This window comes from Pelobates fuscus, chromosome 3, assembly GCF_036172605.1.
Source record: "Pelobates fuscus isolate aPelFus1 chromosome 3, aPelFus1.pri, whole genome shotgun sequence".
NCBI classification, from domain to species: Eukaryota; Metazoa; Chordata; class Amphibia; order Anura; family Pelobatidae; genus Pelobates; species Pelobates fuscus.
The window spans coordinates 80,815,724-80,831,991 of NC_086319.1; the positions used below are offsets into that span (position 1 = coordinate 80,815,724).

At 41.0% G+C, this 16,268-nt stretch overlaps 1 protein-coding gene across 3 annotated transcripts in view; it reads left to right on the forward strand.

The window, feature by feature from the left end:
- The window catches only part of UNC5A (unc-5 netrin receptor A), a 296,264-nt gene that overhangs the window by 220,057 nt on the left and 59,939 nt on the right, over positions 1-16,268 (forward strand). The gene's annotated exons all lie outside the window — the stretch shown is intronic.

Below are 16,268 nucleotides of genomic sequence, written 5' to 3' on the forward strand. Positions count from 1 at the left end.
AATAGGAAGTTCTATTTCCTCATTACATATAGAAATGTCATCCATGTTAGATTAAATTAATTTACTGTGTGTATCTGCTCCAAAGATTGACAGAATTGATGGCAGAAATGCACTTGAAGATTAATATCTGACGAGGGAGGGGCTGGACTTCCATACCCTAGGTATCTAGAGGGGGCAGAAAAGTGTCAGATAATTCGAAAACAGTTTGACTGCTTAATGTAGAATGGTGCCAAGATACGTGTAGTGGTTATGGTGCTTGCAGTTGCCCTTTAATGAATGATTATATGCAAAAATGTTGCACTCACAAAAAAATTACTTTATGCAATGCTCCTCAACCAGTTCTCGTATATATTCCAATCATTCTTCTTTATTTTACGTTCACAGGTAACACATAAGATAGACGTAAACAGCATAATAGCGCAGACTGATATTCCACTAAACATATATTTTAAAATGCACTTATGAAAGTACATAAAAGCAGGAATTAAGATGAAACACATATCTCAAAGCAATTTCACCCTGCTGGACATCTATGCAGTAATTCAAGTTGAAATCTTGCCCTCTGAGTTTTTGTATAATTTGGGGTATTTCAGACCTCTTTTTATTTTATCTTTTTATTCACATGATTATCTTGGTATTTCAATGAAAGTCTTACATAAGATATATTGATTATTATGAAGAACTTAAAACTGATATTGTTGTAATAATAGTTTTAAGGTTGGCTGCGGCCTGGTTGGGTAACTGAGAGATTAGGCATTTTTATTGTGCCTCTTAATACTATTTTGCTCTATTTTGCTCTTGAGGGTTGGAGAAACATAGAATTATTTAGTATTATTTTCAAATTTGACAACCCCCCTCTCCTTGTTTTTGCATTTAAAAAAAAACACATGAATACTTATCTATAATCCTTGTACCCATATATAGTGTACAATACTAACACATCTAAGCATCAGATGGAGAAAATGTAACCTCTGTGCTGTTGAGCTGAGCTCTTAGACTATCACAGTAGGATTCAGTGCCTCTGCTCACATAAACAGTGATTGGACACCGATCTCCTGTCAGGAGTGGTGATACCATAACACATATACCTAACAGAGATCGGATAGTAGCATGTACTGGTCCTTAGAGTGGCAGGGCTAGTGCCAAAGACAGATAAACAAAATGTCTGCAAGCAGGCAGAGTATAAACGTGAAACAGGCTGAGGTCTAGGATAATAAAGGTACAGAGAATCAGGAGAGTCAAGCCAAGATCAAGATTATAAAAAGCAAACATAGTCATACAAGCCAAGATCAGTAAATTGGGAATTAATCCAATACACAGTATGCATACACTTCCGGGTAACAAAAACCACAACAAGGTAAGGAAGAGGGAATAACCTACAAGTATATACAGTCTATAGTGGGTTGCAATTGGTTACAGAAACAGGTCATGTTATTAGTATGTGCTATTAAAAAACACCATGTTGTCTAAATAGAGGCAAATTACATCATAGATGAAGTGAGAACGATGCACCATGACACTGGGGAAGTGTGAGCAACATCGCGCATGCACCGGAATGGAAATTACATTTGACTGCGATCACGTGGCGCTGGAAGGGACAGGTATCATTACATCACAATACTGGCACCAATGTCTCATCACAAAGGCAATGTGACTAGGTACTGGAACCTAATTGGGGTTTCCTTGAACCTCGCAGATGGCCCTCCCCTGGTAACACTTTGCTAAATCAATGAAGGTATCGCATAGGGCATGGACAAACCAATAACACAATTTGTCAATGCAATTTCAATTAGTTGCAACACGGTTCACTTTAAGCGGAGAGGGTATCCACAGATGTCGTTTGATCAATCTCTGCTAGCACTAAAACGAAATTCCATCACAGTGAATGTAAAAAAACACTATTTTTAGGAAGGCATGTACACAAAATAAATTAGCATCCATATAAAAATGTATTTCTTTTACTCTTTTTCTGTTTTTAGGAAAAGGTGGCAACTCTATATTTAGCTTCAATTTATGTGTAACAGTTCTGGTATCAGATGGCTGCGATGCCCTCTGGCTCACATAGGAGTAAAAAATAAGGGTGGGAAAGATTTCTAATTTTCTTTATTTGATTAGATATTCCTTCCCGCAACTGTAGCACTAATTAATACATCTGTGCAGAGTAATTTCTGTTACATTACTGCAACCAGAGAATGATGGTTTTTCATTAAGGTTGACCTTGAACATTCACCTTGACCTTGATCTCAGAACAGCCAAACCAAGAATCCCCTAAAAATGTCACCATCTCATCTATCGTGTCAAAAAGCATTTAAAGATTTCGTAAAGGTCTGCTCCATAGACTTCAGTGCTGTACTCTTTTGCGTAAGGGACAGGTTCAGGTAAGTAAATCTCACCTTTACTGCCTCCAGTCTTATGTAGTTGTACCAGTGAAATAATAATAATAATAATAATAATAAAAAAGATATTTACAGTTAAAGGTATTCTCCAGTGCCAGGAAAACAAACCCGTTTCCCTGGCACTAGAGAATCCTGGAGTGCCAGGGAAACCCCTTCAGCTACTTACCTGAATCCAGCGTCAATGTCCTTCGGCGCTGGGTTAGGCTCTGCCCAAGCTCCTCCCCCACTGTAGTCAGCCGGCGGGGGAGACCTAATGCATGCTTTCCTATGGAGAAAACCTGATGCTGGAGGTCAGTGAGGACGACCAGCGGCATATAACAGACCAAAAGTCCATTACGAATCCAGAAGCACCCCTAGTGCCTTTCTGTTAGACAGCCACAGAGGGCAGACTTAGTGTTGCAATGTAAACATTGCAGTTCTCTGGACCTGTAATGTTTTACATTGCAGCACTGGGTGCAAAAGAGACACAGCACCCAGACCACTTCAATTAGCTGAAGTGGTCTGGGTGCCTACAGTGTCCCTTTTAGACCTTTGTTGGCTGCAAATTTCCAACATCTGCTAAGTCTGAGGTGAGCACTTGCCAGTTTGTGTTTGTAAATGAAATATGTATACAAATCTATCTGTAGTGCAGTTTATAGAAATCTGACAATGATTTTCGATTTCCAAAAGAGTAAAACATTAGATTCTTCTAATATCAGAGACATCTACCAGGGAGCAACCACATACACAGACAACAAGCCTCCCAACAGTACAGATTTCAGTGAACCCGTCCCTTTTCCAGATGAACACACCTATTTCTTGGCAGACCTAACCATTGTGGGTGTACCAGTAAGGCAAGTACCCCCAATGTTGGGAGGTATGAGACAGGGTTGTTTACTAAAATGTGAATTGACAGTGATTCATAGTTAATTCAAATAAAAATTCAGATTTTAGGCCAAAACAAACAATTAACAAGTTTTAAAAAAATCTTCAAGTGGGCTACCTTTTTCATTTCAGTTATTTTGGCCTAAAATTTGAAATGTACTTTGTTTCCTGACAATTTACACTTGGTTTAATAACGCTGAATAACGCGAAAATCAGGTCACATATAAAAATGTCACAAGTTGTCACAGGAAGAAATTCTTCCACAAAAATGTATTACAGTAAAATCAAAATTGGCACAAAAGAGGAGGAAGCAGGCAACTAACATTGTGCTAGATTTATTACCTGGTGGATATTGGGCCTTTGATTAAAGGGACACAAGGCAAGAGGTTATGTTGGAGTGGTTATGGTGTTCTAGTGCTGTTTATGTATGGTCCTCGGGGTGCTTTAAGACTGCCCTCTTCTTGGCTACAGTGATAATGAAAAAGTCAAACATTCTTTGGCTAAACATTCTGGGCCAATTGATCCCAGCTCTCTCTACCCATCACTACAATCTAGGTTGTAGGAAATTAATGCTAATAATGAGAGCCTAAATTCTGCAATGTCAATGCAGCTGAGGAGGGGGCAAGCTCTGGGCACTGGTGGTTATCTTACTTATAATACACCTGCAAGGGCCCCACTCTGCTGGGTCATCGTTATTCTTTTACAATGTACCTCAACGATTTTCTTCTCCTGACAACCTGTGTGATTCTCTACTTAACTCCTAATTATCTTCTATTAAATTACTTATTTAATTCCATCAGCGGAAAATCTCCAATGCCTAGACGTTCCACCTAGAACAAAAGTGTTCCTTTTGGGTTTTGTATCAATGGATTTTTTTGTAATGCCTGCTTAATAGTGTTGCAGTTACGTGCTTGTAAATCCAAATATATTAAGTCCAAAACTAACATTCTTGATAACCTGTAGATCTGGTCCTAGCAACTTGATTTTAGGGTCTTTCTAAAACTAACAGCCATTGTTTAAATATTAACCACATTTATTAAATCACACTCTGGCACAATCCATCCAAATGTCCCTTGTGCAATTATTTTCTCATCTTCTAACAAACTCATTTTTGTGGACACGACAACCTAATTTATTAGCTATGATCAATGCTGCACTTTGCATGGCACTAGAGACATTCAGACATATAATTGCTTTTATTTATTTCCTTTGGAACATGTAAAACGATGGCGAACTCCAGAATCCTCTAATCTTGGCCATTTGTTTATTTTATTAAATGAAGAAAAAACATTGACTCTCTTGTAAATGTGACGGCACATCGTTTTACAGGTAGATACACCTTACACAAAAACAACAGAAAATGATCATAAATTTATTTTTATTTTCAGTTAAAATACCTGCTGACTGCCTTTTAAACCCTGGTTATTTATCGTGACCGAACACCCACATCCAAGATGTCAGTATACGTTTATAATGTATCTTTAAACCATGTTTAGAAATATATAATAGGGCCATACGGGGTAAAATTGGGAATTTGTGTACCTCCATGAGATTGTGGATGTGTTGGAGCCAATCTAATAAATTCCTTAGGGCTTTAATATGTCAGCTTAAAGTGAACTTATCACCTAAACAGGTTTAGAATCATTAAATGAATCTAGAAGAAAAGCATATATATTTGTTTGCTTTTTTGTGTTTTTGGTCTGTGTAATTGGTTTGGTGGTATTTTGTTTTAAAATGTGTCAAACGTGCATAAATCGCTACTTTTCTGCGTGTATAAAATAGAATTATTTAAAACGATGCTCTAAGTACTATAAAAAGCTATGCTTATTTTATAGTGTAAGGAGATCTGCTCTCATTGTGTCCTTGAACATAATGACTTATAACTGCTGTGATATGCAAAAATCATTGTTGCTCTAGGACTGCCCCGTCGCCCTCTGACATCAAAGGAACAATTATTACTTCCTCCTTTGCCATTCAAATCCATCCAGCCTCTGAGTACAATCAATGCCCCGGATGAAAGTTGTGCAGAGCCTGATTCGCAAAACTGTGAACAGGGCTGTGAACAAATTGATAGCAGCCATTGTGTGATATCTTTCAAATTTCTTTATTTCAACTTATCAGATGAAATGAGTGGAATTGCAGCTTGGGCCAAACTATGTATTCCGTGAATCCTTGGACAGAGGAGCAGGGCCGGATTAAGAGCACACTGGGCCTGGTGCTGACAATTATGATGGGCCTAATTACGGGATCTTATTGACCAAAAACACTAAAACAGTCATGCCTCCCAAAAAGGGGGCATGTATGTCTAAAGAATTTGAAGGACAGCCTGGCATGAATGCATGTCAGGCTGCCAGCCAATCCTGCAGGCTGTGCAACTAAGGGCATACTATGCAGGCAGAACCCTGAGCTTGACATAAATGCATCCTAAAATGCGCTCACTCCATGCTCTCTAAGGACGGTCCCCTAGCACTCACATGTCCACTTGTCTCCTTACCTTCTTACTAGCAGGCAGAAGTTCCTGGTATATAGTCTGAGACAGAGAAAAGGTGTATGCAGTGAGTCTAGAAGAAAGGGGACATGCACAGTGTTAGAGAGACCAGCGTCTGCATTACCCAAACTAATTTTATTGTCAGCCAGTCCACACAAGTTTTGTTCCCATACATCCCTCTTAAGCTTCCAAACTTAAAGGGACACTATAGTCACCATAACAACTACAGCTTATTGTATTTGTTCTGGTAAGTAGAATCATTCCATACAGGCCTTTTGCAGTAAACACTTTCTTTTCAGAGAAAATAACTCCACTGGCCACTCCTTAGATGGCTTCTAGAGGTGCTTCCTGGGGCAGTACTGCCTAGTGTGCAGCACTGCCATTCAGTGTCTCCACCCTCGGCATGCAGACACTGAACTTTCCTCATACAGATGCATTGATTCAATTTATCTTTATGAGGAGATGCTGATTGGCCAGGGCTATGTTGGACTTGTGCTGGCTCTGCCCCTGATCTGCATAGTTGACAGCCTTAGCCAATCCTATGGGGAAGTATTGTAATTTGCTCAGACCACCACTTCTGATGATGTCAGCAGACAGTCAGTTCAAAAGCAGAGCCAGAAGCTGCAGACTTGAATACAAGTTATATTTTACTATACTTAGGGAGGCAAGAAGGGGCCAGGGTGGTGGTTTTAACATAATAGGGTCAGAAATACATGATTGTGTTCCTGACCATATAGTGCTCCTTTAAACAAGTATGTGAAGAGTAGTTAGGGTTGCCACCTTTCTTGGAAAAAAATACCAGCCTTAATCATTTGTATAATCACAAGGAGTGACATCAGAGAAAATTCTGTACAATCACCAACAGACTACTCACAGTTTGATTCTGCTGTATAGATGGATTGCTCCCAGTGTCTCAGTCTCGCAAGTCACCCAGTGTCTCAGTGTCCCTATGTATCACAGTGTCAGTGTCCCCATGTCACCCAGTCCCCTAGTCTCTCAGTGTCTCAGTGTCCCCATTTCTCCCAGTGTCCCAATGTCTCAGTGTGTCCCCATGTCACTAGGATACTGGGGACACAGTGAGACATGGGGACACTGAGAGACCCGGGGACACTGAGAGACCGGGGGACACAGAGACATGGGGACACTGAGACATTTAGGGAAACTGGGAGAAATGGGGACACTGAGACACTAGGGAGACATGGGGACACTGAAACATTTGTGGACACTAAGACACTAGGGACACAGAGACATGGGAACACAGACACTGAGAGACTAGGGGAAACTGGGAGACTAGGGGACACTGGGGACACTTGCTGGGAGACAGACACTTGGAGACACTGGGAGACATGGGGACAGTTGTGGACATAGACATGGGGATACTGGGACATATAGGGACACTGGGAGACATGGGGACACTAGGCACACTGAGACACTAGGAACACAGACACTGGGAGACATGGGGACACTGAAACATTTGGGACACTAAGACACTAGGGACACAGAGACATGAGGACACCAGGAGACTATGGGACACTGGCTGGGAGACAGACACTTGGGGACACTGGGAGACAAGTGGACAGTTGTGGACATAGACATGGGAACACTGGGACATATAGGGACACTGGGACACATGGGGACACTAGGCACACTGAGAGACATGGGACACAGACACTGGGAGACTTGGGGACAGTGAGACACTAGCGACACTGGATGGGGGACATGGGGACACTGGGAGAAATGGGGACATAGTGTCTCTGTATCCCAATTTCTCAGTGTCTCCCAATGTCCCTATGTTTCACAGCATACCCATGTGTCTCAGCATCCCCATGTGTCCCAGTGTCCCCTAGTGTCTCAGTGTCCCCATGTTTTCCAGTGTCCCCAAGTTTCTCAGTGTTTCAGGTCTCCCAGTGTCTATGTCCCCATGTGTCCTAGTGTCTCAGTGTCCCCTAGTGTCTGTCTCCACATTTGTCCCCTAGTGTCTGTTTCCCCTAGTGTCTCAGTGTCCCCATATGTCCCCTAGTGCCTCAGTGTCCCCTAGTTAAATGTAGAAAATTGATGGAAGTGCACTCCACCCCTTGCCAAGGAATCCAGGGTGCTTCACTGGATATGTCCCAGTACCAAAATGGACCAAATATAATAGTAAAAATAGAAGATGAATCCAGGCACTCCAAATGAATTCCAAGAGAAAGGCAATTTATTGGAACCAGCAGCTACAAAGCGACGTTTCAACCCCTAAGGGTCTTTATCAAGCTACTGAAGCACACACAAATAATGCAATATGTAAAATACATATATGTATTTTACTCAGATGTTTGATGTTATCAATCAATTATTGTATCACATGTGTATTCACTGATTTAATATGTTATGCACCTATATATTGCATTATTTGTGTGTGCTTCAGTAGCTTGATAAAGACCCTTAGGGGTTGAAACGTCGCTTTGTAGCTGCTGGTTCCAATAAATTGCCTTTCTCTTGGAATTCATTTGGAGTGCCTGGATTCATCTTCTATTTTTATCAGTGTCCCCTAGTATCTCAGTGTCCCCATGTGTCCCTGCTGCCTTTCCCCCCCCATCCCTCTCTTACCTGAGCTGTATAGCTGCTGTCTGGACTCTGTGCTGTATTGCTGCTCCCCCACGGATTAGTAAGTAGTAGAGAGAGGCAGGGATATGCTGTAACTTCCTATCCCTGCCTCTCTCCACACACTGTGACCCCTACTGGCCGGTGCTGGTATTGCAGAGTAATCTCCATTTATTCTGAGAAAAATACCTGCATTTGTATTGCCGGTATTACTGCAATACTGGCACGGCCAGGCAGCCTCAAATACCAGTCAGGTGGCAAACCAGTAAAATACCAGTCAGATGGCAAACCTAAGAGTAGTGTGTAAAAAAAAAAAAAAAAATTTTTTTTTTTTTTTTTTTAAATGGGCCTATTCCATGGGCCTGGGCCTGGAGCTGCAGCTCCATCAGCCCCTATGTTAATCCGGCCCTGCAGAGGAGTATGTGATACATTTTTATAGTCCTTTTCCTGAATGGCACAGTCTAGGATGGCACAGTGAGCTGTTGTGCCTTGCCTGTGTATGTACAGCAGGTTAGCCAGCTTTAATGTAATGTAATGTAAAGAGCGGCTGGAAATGCTAGCAGAATGCTTGGTTGTATAAGGAGAGGTATTAGCAGTAGAAAGAGGGAAGTGCTCATGCCATTGTACAGAACACTGGTGAGACCTCACTTGGAGTATTGTACGCCGTACTGGAGACCGTATCTCCAGAAGGATATTGATACTTTAGAGAGAGTTCAGAGAAGGGCTACTAAGCTGGTTCATGGATTGCAGGCTAAAACTTACCAGGAAAGGTTAAAGGAACTTAACATGTATAGCTTGGAGGAAAGACGAGACAGGGGGGATATGATAGAAACATTTAAATGCAAAGGTTAACAAATTTAAACCTATTTAGTTTAGAAAAACCTCGCCTGAGAGGGGATATGATAACATTATACAAATATATTCGGGGCCAATACAAACCATTGTGTGGAAATCTATTCACAAACCGGACTTTACATAGGACACGAGGCCATGCGTTTAGACTGGAAGAAAGAAGATTTTGTCTAAGGCAAAGGAAATGTTTTTTACTGTACAATCAGGATGTGGAATTCTCTGCCTGAAGAAGTGGTTTTATCAGAGTCCATACAGATGTTCAAACAGCTACTAGATGCATACTTGCAAAAACAGAATATTCAAGGATATAATCTTTAATGTAGGGTAATAACTGCTTGATCCAAGGATAAATCTGACTGACATTCTGGGGTCAAGAAGGAATTTTTTTTCCCTAGCTTGTTGCAAAATTGTGCTTCAAACTGGGTTTTTTTGCCTTCTTTTGGATCAACAGCAAAACAGCAAATGTGAGGAAGGCTGAACTTGATGGACGCAAGTCTCTTTTCAGCTATGTAACTATGTAACATAAAGGGAAGGTGTAGCGAAAGCCACTTCGCCACTGTGTTTTGGAGGGGGCTGCTTGCCCGCCTCTTACCCTGTGACTACGGTCCCTGGGCGATTTGGCCCTTTATGCACGGTATTTGGGCATACTGTGGGTTATTGGGCTGCCCCAGGATTATGGGCCCTCTCATCAGCCCATACGAAACTTAAACCCCATGGCGTTTGAACTGTGTTTGTGGCATCTGAGCGCTGTTTGGATATGTTGAGCGCTCAGATCCAAGCCATCTGGGGATGGGTTGAATGTGGGGGTTCTGTTTAGTATAACAGGAGTTATGTATTTTTATGTCTTTTGGTGGTTGCTGGTAACATGTGCTTAATGGAGGCTGTGTTTGTCCCTGGATATAATTAAATCAGCTTCTCCATTGTCTCCAGGATAGAGGATTCTGGGGAACTAGTTTGAGCTGGAAAAACCATGCTTCCAGAAGGTCAAATGCACATTTGTACTAACTTTTGAACCCCTGGTCCAATTCGTATGATTTTTGAGTATGTTGTTCCCCTGAATGGATTGATTGTGAATATGTATTTTTATGCGAATGCGATGTATATTTTGGGAGTTATGAATGTTGTGTAAAAACTGTATTTTCCCTACCTATGATAATTGTATTTTCCTGTGTGTACAGATAATTAGTTTACAGGTAGAGGGGAGGGCTATGTGTGGGATGTAACTATTGTGTAATTGGTTAATGTACGTTACTGTGTGTGTCCCTCCCCTTCATGGGAGCACCTAATAAAAAGGGCTGCAAGCTAGCAGCCAGAGAGTTCTATTTTTACCCTCAACTTGAGTCCTGTCTCTTATTGGGGGAATCTGCTACAAGGGATTGCTATGCTAGGCATATTCCCTTGCTATGATCACTGAGCTCTTGTAAGAGCTTGTTCCTGCTTCGTTCTGAAGGGAGATAGCTGCAGCCTGCGGTGCTTATGGTGTCTGGTGGAGTGCTTGGAGTCCTCTGGAAGCGCTAGGAGCATCTTTCAACGGAGGTACCCAGTCGGGGTGCCAGTGGATCCGTTACAGAAGGAAAGAGACTATATTTAAAAGAAGAAAAACTACCACAAGAAGAGGACATAGTCTTAAATTAGAGGGGCAAAGGTTTAAAAATAATATCAGGAAGTATTACTTTACTGAGAGGGTAATGGATGCATGGACTAGCATTCCAGCTGAAGTGGTAGAAGTTAATACAGTGAAGGAGTTTAAGCATGCGTGGGAAAGGCATAAGGCTATCCTAACTATAAGATAAGGCCAGGGACTAATGAAAGTATTTTGAAATATTGGGCAGACTAGATGGGCCGAATGGTTCTTATCTGCCGTCACATTCTATGTTTCTATGTTTAAATATATCCTTCCCCCCCCCCTTTTTTTAATTATAATTTTTTTCTTGCCAATTTATGAATGTATGATCTATATCATACATTAACACAGGTGGAAATGTAAATCTGGATTGTGTCCCTTTACGTGTAAAAGTGTAAAATGTTGGATGTTGGGAAAGCAGCAGTTGGACAGCAAAGATCCAAAAAAAGAACTTTTTGATAACCTGATAAACATTCTACCTGTATAGTCCATGCTGGTGCAATCTAAACCCCAGCTATAAGTTGATCTCTATCTGTTTTACACTGCAGCTGACCTGAGGAATGGAGGCAATATTTGCCAATGCATAAATTATCATTTTAACTTAAGGTGCACCCATCCCCCTTAAAATAAGTATAAAGAAGTGTTACTTCAAGGGAGTTCAGTGCCGGGCAAAGCTCTTGGCGCTGATCTTCCATCTCACACACCCTGTCCTGACGTCATCCCGGCACTTGGGCAGTCCAATCATAGAAAAGCCTCTGGCTGGACTGTTTCGCCGCCATAGAGTACATGCATGTAATCTGAGTGAGCCGGCGAAGGAAAGGATAGGGGTAGGCAGGAAGGGGTGTGGCTGACCGCCTGGTACCCTGACTGGGTGCCTCTGCCAATCAATGCTTCCTAGTATGTCCGAGTACTTCCAAGCACTCCACCAGAAACCATAGCCACTGCAGATCCTTAGCCGCCACAGCTTGGCTGGGGTCTCACAGTCCTCCACCCACCCTGGATCTAGGGAGGGATACAGCTTCCAGTGGGTAGACATCTCCTCCAGAGAGTATAGCAGGATAGCTCTTACAAGAGCTAGTGATATAGCTGGTATAGCTGTTCCCTACCAGCACGAGACAAGGCTCTGTGTTAAGGGTGAAGTAGAACTGTTTAATGTCAGCTACAACTGGCCTTATATGCAAGTCTCCATGCAAGGGGTAACATATTCCAGGGGCATTCCCTACTGGACCTGAGAGGGGTCTGTGACAAAGTACATACTGTAATTACATTGGCTCTCAAGTCCAGGACACTCCTACACAAAACAGGATAATCCCTCCCCTGTGCCTGAGAGATAATTGAGTTAGGAACTGTACTAAAACTCAATTATCTCAAGGCACAGAAAACATATATTTTACAATAACCCGAAAGTACCCCCAAAACACATGGAAACCCCGGAAAAGTCATATCCCCTGATAGCCCCGATCTGGGGGACCAACATATCCAAAAACCCAGATCAGTTCAGGGGTTTGGGATTTCCATGGAAATCATATTTTTGACCGACCGTGCACGTGGTCCTATCCCCAAAACAGTTCCAGGAAATTAGGGCCAACGGTCAGTCTCTCTTTCTTTCTGGAGTATAAAAGTACATAAATCACATACGTTTTTAAAGGGCCCATAGTCTTTTGGCAGGAGACTGGCAAGCAGGCCCCTCCAAGAACACGTGACAGGGGCGTTTCTGCCATAGGGGGATCTATTATAATTGTATTATAGAAGACTATTTAAATTACAGAAGGAGGCGACAGGGAGTGCACATAGAGTGGCATACTGCCAGCAAGATTTGTATGTTTGTCAGCAGTGTGCAGTGTGTGCTGATGACAGATGTAAAATATGCACAGAATTTATATTCAGCAGCCTGGAACCTGCCCCTTGGACACATAGAAACATAGAATGTGACGGCAGATAAGAACCATTCGGCCCATCTAGTCTGCCCAGTTTTCTAAGTGCAAATATCTCAGTATGTGACTCCTACCACCATGACCACTTGAAATCACTGAAGTGGTTATTGTGGTTAGAGTAACTATTTAAGAATCTACCCTTTAGTTATTACCTGCTTCTGGGTTTTTGCCCATTTCTAGTGGTTTTTATTTCTCTGTTACCGTGGTCGCTTTTAGTCAAAATGGTGTGCTGTAATGGTTATGGTGTTTGGCGCATTCTTATCCTGCATAATAATTAAGCACACCCCTAAAAGAAAAATGCCAGTTTTTGGTAATTTTAAATGTTGTCAGATATGGCCGTCTTATAGTATGATGGTAAGGGTAAAAAACAAAAAACAAAACAGGAAACAGATAATTTAATAATACATAAATTCATTTCCAGGATGACAAAATGCCTGAGTTTATCAAAGATAATATCTTCTATTGTAGTAAGAAATTATCCGTAATGAAACATTCTAAAAATAAAGATATGCAACTCAAAAGAGTAAAACGCACATATTTAAAACACGTTCTTTTGAAACAGCCCTCCTGCTGCTAATAAATAGCTTCTGTCATTCACTATAGGGTAGAGTGATGGAACGTGAGAACGGAGAGTTCAGAAATAGAGAAATAAACCAGCAATACGTGAAAGTCATGTACTGCACAATAATATTAATGAAATTACTAGGTATCCAGTTACAATTTACTGTTTTATTTATCATTTTACAGAACCAAGAGAGAAGCAAATCTGTCTGAATTAAAGGGACACTTCTAGCGCTATAGTCATTACAGTTTCTAATAGTGATTGTGCTCCCAGGATTCTTTAGGTGTAGTTCTATCCTTGACAAATCGTTTGGAGCCGTTGGGTAAAACCCCCAAAATCTCCTCAATTTTCTTCCTGATTATCTGTACAAATTTGGATGGCAAAGATAGTCCATGGCTGCTGGACTAAGCTCCCTCTCGCTATCGCAGCTTATCATTGCCATCCGTATTTTATTGAATGATGAGGGAGTGAAATTCCTTATTATTATTAGAAGAGAGGGTAGGAATTGTGTACTTGTGTTTGTAAAATCACTTCCCCCATGTCTGCTTGCACCATCAGCAAAGTAGTAAGCTACAGTGGTTATGTTGTTTACATCGTCCCTTTAATTATTGAAAATGGCAGGAAACTAATTTTTGACACTCGTGAGTGCAACTGGAAGCATTGCCTCTGCTTTTCTTTTCTTTTTGTTTTGTTTTTTGTTTCTTTTAAGAAGAAAACTATTTATTTATTCATGTATTCACTGGCAAGAACGTCCAGAAGAAAAAAATAGAATCATAAATATGTAACACCGCTAAAAACAAACAGGTACTGCTGACTATATGCACACAGTATAGTATACAGGTTCACAAGGAACATTGTAATAGAAGGTAGATGCTAATACTACTGAAGATTTTAATGTGTTTTTCATATCAATACGAGGTGTTTTTTTTACAATCTAAAGACATTTATTTGCCAAGAGTTCTGCCAGAACAATTAGATTTATTAATTAAAACCCCAAAATGAAGGGAATCGGAATTGAATCACAACATGTATGCAAAAATAATAGATTTTAATTGTATAATAATAGGAGCAAATCTCCAAATCCAGAACAGCTTGGCTATTCCACTGTAATTTTTGGAAGTCAATTTACAGTTTACTACTATTCGTGTTTAGGGACTAAAAGCCTTGTTTTTTTTTACCCAAGGATCATCTTAATTTTATTTCTAGGGATCGAACAATCCATTGTTATTTAAAGGCTGCTCTCGGTTCCCATCATAAGCTTTCAGGAAACAATGATGGCTCCCAAATAAAACAATGGTTTTAGCCTGTGTGGATTTTTATCTTGTTTACAATAAAGATCTGGTTTTAATCTTTTTCTACTGGGAGCTGTCATTATTTGTTGGTAGCTGTAACATGAAAATCCGGGCAACTCTCTCTGCACTAGTAGACTGTTAGGATTTGCCAGGCCGCAAGGTTCTGTATCATCTCAGGAATACATTGTGCCCAATAAAAACAAGTAACATTTGGTATTTTGCATCATTTAGTATTTAAATGGAAGTAAATGATTTCAGAGCCATTTTTTGGACACATAGAAAAAAATCACAATTAGACCTTACCGAACTTAACATAAGCAGAATTGTTACACTTATTTCTGAATGTCAGGAATAATGATTGGGTTTTTTTCCCTTAATTTTTCATTATGATGAAATGGTAGCCAAATTACACATATTTAGGCCAAATAGCTCAAATGGAAAAATTATCCAACTAGCACATCTGTTTTTCCTTGGTATCCTTCCATTGTACTAAATATGAGATAAGCTTCTCATGTCGAGTAACTTCAGAAGCCACAAGTGATTTTTCCTGTTTACCTGCAGGTAAGAATTATCCTAGGCAGTGCACTAATACTCTGCATGGATTATTAAAAGTAATGTTTTCTGAGCTGGCATTTCAGAAAAAGAACTACTGAGAGAATAGAACATACCTATTCATGGCGGCTCAGTTGTGGTAGATGTTGACAAAGAGTGTTTTAAAGGACCACTATAGTGCCAGGAAAACAAAATCTTTTCCTGGCACTATAGGGTCTTTAGGTCCCCCCTACCCTCTGGGTCCCACTTCCACCGGGCTGAAGGAGGAGGAAGGGGTTAATCACCCACCTTTCTCCAGCGCCGGGCTCCCTTGGCGCTGGGTAAATCACCCCCCTCTTCTGACGTCAGCGCCGAATGCGCATGTGCGGCAAGAGCCGCGCGCACATTCAATCAGTCAATAGGAAAGCATTACTCAATGCTTTCCCATGGACGTCAGCGTATTCTCACTGTGATTTTCACAGTGAGAAGCGCAGAAGCGCCTCTATCGGCTGTCAATGAGACAGCCACTAGAGGCTAGATTAACCCTAGTGTAAACATAGCAGTTTCTCTGAAACTGCTATGTTTACAGCTGCAGGGTTAACCCTAGATGAACCTGGCACCCAGACCACTTTATTGAGCTGAAGTGGCCTGGGTGCCTATAGTGGTCCTTTAAGAGTTCCCTCCTTCCGGTATCAATGCCTGAATGGACTGAGAGGATGCTAATGCAACAGCAAAAAAAAATGTTTTTCTGTTCTGGTAAGATGAATATTTCCAGAAAAAATGATTAAGTTGCATGCCTAGCCTTATCTAGAAACAAAAAACAAGGCTACGCTGAAAAGAAAACCAGTTCACGAACACTCACTCGTGAATGCAGCTATGGTTATTATAGCCAAAAGAAAAACAGTTATGTCTCTGAAAAGCCTAATGCACATGAAATTCTGGATTTTCAACCAAATGTGTTACATCCATTTGTAATTCAGAGCCATCTCCAGACTCAGATCCACAATCATAACACAGATTCTAGAAATTGAGCCTAGTTCTGTAAAAACGTACAAAAGCTTCTTTTTTTAAGGCACCAATTTAACTCTTTACATATATCCGCTGCCATAACCTCTGCTAGATGAAATGGTGAGATACAGGCTGTT